Genomic DNA, 6,336 nt, shown 5'->3' with positions numbered 1-6,336 from the left:
CACAAGACACAGTCTACAGCAGTGGTTCTTCTTAACCCGAGTTGCACGCACAGTCACACACACACAAGACACAGTCTACAGCAGTGGTTCTTCTTAACCCGAGTTGCACGCACAGTCACACACACACAAGACACAGTATACAGCAGTGGTTCTTCTTAACCCGAGTTGCACGCACAGTCACACACACACAAGACACAGTCTACAGCAGTGGTTCTTTTTAACCTGGGTTGCATCACGCACCCCCTGGAGATGCACGATGTCCTTTCTGGGGGTGCGACACGTGGCCGGATTTTTGTTAGAAGGGAAATCGTCGAAACACATATTGAGCACGGGCACATGTGAAACAGCTTACGTTGTTTCATCAAACCCTCTGTGTTCATGGACATTATAAATGTTTAACGATTGAGAATCAATGGGGTGCAAGGCTGCAGTAGAAGTTAAGCACCACTGCTCTATACACACACACCCCAAACCCATAACCGACACACACACACTACACACACTACACGCCCACAAAACACACACACCCGTAACCGACAGAAACACGCACAAACCCCCACAACACACACGCACACACGCCTAAGGCAAGCGCTCCCTGCATCTGACAGCACGGGGTCACCTCAGCCAGGCAGACCTCAATCACCGCGCGGACTGAATGACCGCCACCACCCCCCTCCATGTCACCTCGGCTGGCCCAATCATCCACGACGCAGGGCGTGCCACGTGTGCTTGCAGATGCAGCCTTGTTCTCGCGACAAAAGACCTCCCTCGTGTAACCTGCAAGCGCTGTTCGCGAGTAGTAGCACCGACTACGAAGGCCGGCAGGACACACGAGGGAGGGAGGGTGGGTGGGTGGCCAGCACCACGCCCGAACCGCCTTTGTCTCTCCCTCCCTCTCTCTCTCCAGTGGCGATGTTTACTTCACACCGCACCGGGTACTTATTTGAGCCTGAGTCGACCTAGGGGGTGACACCAGGACCGGTGCAGATAACAATCGTCACTGGTTCGCCGGTGTTGGCCGTGAGCGGGAATCGAACTCGGGATCCGCCGGGTTCGTAGCGCAGCGCGCTAGCCGCTACACTACCGCTCCCCCATTTGTTAAAAAAAAACACGTACATACGCAACTGCACTATTACCATTACCTGCGTCATTGTATTTCGCCGTGAATATAAATCGCTCTGCGTCTTCGATTGCAAAGAAGCGATTCGCGAGGCAGGCGCGTGCCACACGCTCACTCCGTGCCAAATCAAGTATTCCATGTTGCCACTGTTCTTTGTTGCACACACACCACACAGAGGGACAGGGGTGTATAAAGTCATATTGCCATTTATATACAATTATAACAAAGACAAAGATCACCCGTATAGCCTGAACAGACTGTCAGGAGCAAGTGCTGTTCGCGAGCACCTATGAAGGCCAGAACGGCGCACGAGGGGGTGGGTGGCCAGCACCTTGCCCGGCCGCCTTTGTCTCCCCAGTGGCGATGTTTACTGCACACCGCACCAGGTACTCACCGCACAAGTTATTTATTTAAGGTCGAGTCGACCTAGGGGCGGCCCAGGACCGGTTCAGATAATCGTCACTGGGTGTTGACCGTGAGCGGGAATCGAACTCGGGTCGCCGGGTTCGTAGCGCGGCGGGATAACCGCTGCACCACCGCTCTCTCCCCCCACCCCCCACCCACATACAATTATAACTCACACAAAAACAAAGATCTCCCGTATAGCCTTCAACAGACTGTTGGGGCAAGTGCTGTTGGCGAGCACCTGTAATTCACACAGGCAGACACACACAGGCAGACATACACACAGGCAGATACACACAGGCACACACACACAGACACACACACAGGCAGACACACACTTGAACAACAGTCTGATGCTTCATTCGTAATAGGTCACCCAGAGCCGCCTGTGCACCACACCGAGTAAACCACCGCCGCTGCCTTTCATCTGAAGCCCCCTCCGTGACATCGCCCCCCCCCCCCAAACATCACCTCCCCCCCCCCCCCACACTGGTGCACTCTTACAACTGCTGCTGCACCGACGATCGGAGCCATAATCGCGTGCAGGCGCAGTTTCAAACAGGAGGGGTAGCGGTGGCGAGGAGATGTTAACTACCTCGCCTGGTCTACAGGAGGTTTTCGTGGGTTCGATCCCCACCCCTGACACTGCTGTTATATTTGTAGTTTGCGTGGCTCTCTCTCATCATAACGGTGGCTAGGAGATGTTAACTACCTCGCCTGGTCTACCGGAGTTGTCGTGGGTTCGATCCCGACCTCTGACGCCTGCTGTTACATTTGTAGTTTGCGTCGCTCTACCATCATCATCATGACGGTGGCTAGGAGATGTTAACTATCTCGCCTGGTCTACAGGAGGTGTCGTAGGTTCGATCCCGACCCCTGACACTGCTGTTACATTTGTAGTTTGCGTGTTTCTGTTCGCGTGGAGTTCCCCCCCCCCCTCCACATTTAGAATCAAAGTCGCGCGTTTTCGACTATTTGGCTGCTGCTAGCAACGTCTCACGTGACGACGATGACGACGACGACGACGATCCGCGTTCGTGTCGACCTCTAGTTCGTGACGGCCATGGAGCTTCTGACAAAAGAGCTACGGGAGCTCGGTGGTGGTAAAGTGAATTTTATTTTATTTTATACGAATAGGGCTTGGAGGAAGTGGGATTTGGATAAAGGGCACCCCCTATTGGATTCCTTGCACCATTGGAAGGGGGGGTCAGTGACCGTGTCACGGGGACGCACCGCACTATTTCTACGGGGGGAGTGGAGAGGATTTGCGACACACGACTATCCCCCCCCCCCCCCCTCCTTTCTCCCGACTACACTTTTACTGAAATAGCTACGGGTGGGATTTTTTTTGGTAACCCGATCTACAGTAACATGTAGACTACAACTATATATATTGCACTGTTCTCATATTTTTTTGTAAAAAATAAATGTTTTAATTAACAAAAACCCGCATGTATCCGTGGATTCGGGGGCCCCCTTGTGGCAGACTGGGCCCCTATTCTTCACATGAAGCTGCTGCATTACACCCTCCCCCCCAACACTGTGGTTAGTCCGGACTAGTTACCACTTCTCTCATCTCGCCTCTCTCAGTATTGCGATTTCACACCGCGCCGTTCAACCCCCGGCCCGAGCCCAGTCCCGAGTTGGAGACACAGCGCTCCAAAATTCGCCTCGGATCGGATCGCCCCCTCCTCCTCCTTCCTCCATCCCCCACCACCCAGGATCTGTAAACAGTTCTCGGAATCCGCGTCAACAAACGGGCGCGGTTCCCCTTCAAGCGATGATCGTCGACGAGGTTTCTACCACGGTCACCATCGCGAGAGAGCAGACGCGCAAAACACCGCACGCTTTGATGTCTCCTTCTCTCCCTCCTTGTCTCTCCCTCCTCCCCCACCACCCCCCTTCTCTCTCTTGTTCGCTCCGTGCATTTCTGTGAAATGAACCCGCACAGATAGATGGGGGGCGGGCGGGGGAGGTGTAATAAAACTTGAGTGCAATTTTTTGTTGTTTATAAAAAAACACAATAATATTCATTCATCATTCGCATTGTTTCTCTTCTCCGCCTCCGCACGCGTGCGCACAGAACGCTGCTCACTGGGGGCGAGGTGGCGTCTTTGTTGCCCTCCTTCCCTGAGCCACGACGAGACGTCGCGGTGGCGAGGAGATGTTAACTCCATCTCCCGGTATACAGGAGGTCGAGGCACCGCTCCCGACCCTGACGCCTGCTGCTGCTGCTGTATATTTGGAGTTTGCGTGTCTCTCTCTCTCTCCCCGTGGTCGCGTGGATTTTTCTCCGGGTCCTCCGGGTATTCCCCGAAACGTTTTAGAAGCAAGAAGAGTGCACGTTTCGTGTATTTGGCTGCGATAAAAGTCCACGTGACGAGCCACTTCTCGTTGGACTATCACTTACAATAGCCCGGTCGCGTCTGAAAACAAGCGATGTAGCTCAGTGGGCCTTACCTGGTCAAATAAAAAATAATAGATAGTCGAGTTTTAGTTGACATTTACCACCGCTGCTGCATTGCCTCACCCCCATCACACGCCGCCCAGGTTAAACCTCCTGAACCTGTAGCTGGGTGGCAACGGGGCCACCGCGGATCCGATGTGCCAGCTGACTCGTGGGTGGTATACAGCCCCACTCTGCAGCAGCTGCTGCTGCTGATGATGATTCTGCTGCTGCTGCTGTTGCTGTAGCAACAGCATTCCTCGGTATCGCCGCGTGGAATGTGCAGGGCACAGGTCACCGTCTCGACCCAGGGCGAGTGCTGCGGGAGTGGGGAAGTTCTCCATGAAGCTGAAGGGCCTCTTGCCGAGGAGACCCACCACACTTGCAGCAGCAGCACCAGCAGCAGCAGCAGCAGCACCAGCAGCACCAGCAGCAGCAGCACCAGCAGCAGCACCAGCAGCAGCACCAGCAGAAGCAGCGGCCCCCGCTCCCGTGTGAGCGGGGTTCGATCCTGGCACCAGCGCAGAGCCTGACCCAGCACCTGACCCAGCACCCGACCCAGCACCTGACCCACAGCCTGACCCAAGGCCTGACCCAGCACCTGACCCAGCACCTGACCCACAGCCTGACCCAGCACCTGACCCACAGCCTGGCCCAGCAACTGACCCAGAGCCTGGCCCAGCGAATGTTCCAGTTCCCACCGCCGTCTGACCCCGGGCGTGTGCGCTCGAGGCGCCCAGATGGTGCGATGGAGGAAGAGGAGGAGTGGGGGGAGCGGCTCGCCGCCTCTTGGGCCAGGCGATGACCTCCCGCGTGGAGGAGCCGCCATCATCATCACCATCATCGCCACCATCATCATCGTCACCACCACCACTATCGTCACCCTCCTCCTTCATTAGCAGCAGAGGAGGAGGATGAGGAGCGCGAGTTTTGGACTGCCTGAGGCTCCTGCGGGGGGACATCGCCTTGTCTCCCTGCTGCACCAGCGCACTGCCGTCACTGCTGCTGTTGTTGCTGCTGTTGTTGTTGCTGCTGTTGTTCTTGTTACCATCATGACTGATGCTGTTGCTGATCTTGCTGCTACTGCTATAGATATTATGAGCAATGCTGTTGCTGCTGCTGTTGGTATTGTGAGTGATGCTGTTACTGATCTTGCTGCTACTGCTGTTGCCATTATGATTGATGCTGTTGCTGATCTTGCTGCTACTGCTATTACGAGCAATGCTGTTGCTGCTGTTGTTGGTATTGTGAGTGATGCTGTTACTGCTGCAACGCTTGCTGCTGCTGTTGGTATTGTGAGTGATGCTGATGCTGATCTTGCTGCTACTGATATTGATATTATGAGCAATGCTGTTGCTGCTGCTGTTGGTATTGTGAGTGATGCTGTTACTGCTGCAACGCTTGCTGCTGCTGCTATTGTGAGTTATGCTGTTGCAACTCTTGCTGCTGCTGCTGGTATTGTGAGCGATGCTGTTACTGCTGCTGGTATTGTGAGTGATGCTGTTACTGCTGCAACGCTTGCTGCTGCTGCTATTGTGAGTGATGATGTTGCTACTGCACTTGCTGATACAACTGCTGCTGTTATTATGGCTGCTACTGCTGTTATTGTGACTGCTGCCGCTGCTGATGGCACCGTGGCTGTGTCTGCTATTGTAACCGCTGCTGTTGCTGCTATCGTCGTCGATGCTGTTGTGTTCATTGCTGATCGTGCTGCTGCTGCTGCTTCCTTTGCTGCTGTCACCGCCGTCGCTACTGCTGGCGTGACTGCAGTTGTTACTGCCACAGCTATCCATGCTGCTGCTGCTGCAGATACTGCTGTTGTTGTTTTGACTAGACCTGCATTTGCTGTTGTTAATGATTTTGGCATTAACAGTTTTTGCGCTACTGATATCAATTGCATTGCTAGTGCTGCTATTAATATTGTTGCTGCTGCTATGTATTCTCTTGCTCCTGTTTCTGCTGTTATCAGTTGTATTGCTATTGCTGCTTATGCTATGGATTGTATTGATGTTGATAGGGATTGCTTTGCTCTTTCTCGGAATTACACTGCTGCTGTTACTGCTATGAATTATCTTGCCGTGTGTACGAATTGTTCTGCTGTTGATATCAATTATACCGGTGCCGCTATTGGTCGTGTCGTTGTTGCTATTAACGCTATCGATATTTGTACGAATTGCACTGCTGCTGATAGCAGTCGTATTTCTGATGCTACTGCTCATCGTTATGCTGCTAGGGATCGTGTCGCTATTGCTGTTGCTGCTATCAACTCTCTTGTTGCCATGAGTTGCATTGCCGCTGCTGCTGCTGCGTTTGAGACGACTTTTATTACTGCTGCTGTTTTTTTTGCTGCCGCTATGAATTACAC

The sequence above is a fragment of the Lethenteron reissneri genome, chromosome 7 (assembly GCF_015708825.2).
Source record: "Lethenteron reissneri isolate LAM-NWPU_2019-01 chromosome 7, ASM1570882v1, whole genome shotgun sequence".
Classification (NCBI taxonomy): Eukaryota; Metazoa; Chordata; class Hyperoartia; order Petromyzontiformes; family Petromyzontidae; genus Lethenteron; species Lethenteron reissneri.
The sequence above is the reverse complement of the archived record's forward strand: the minus strand, read 5'-3'. Positions refer to the sequence as shown.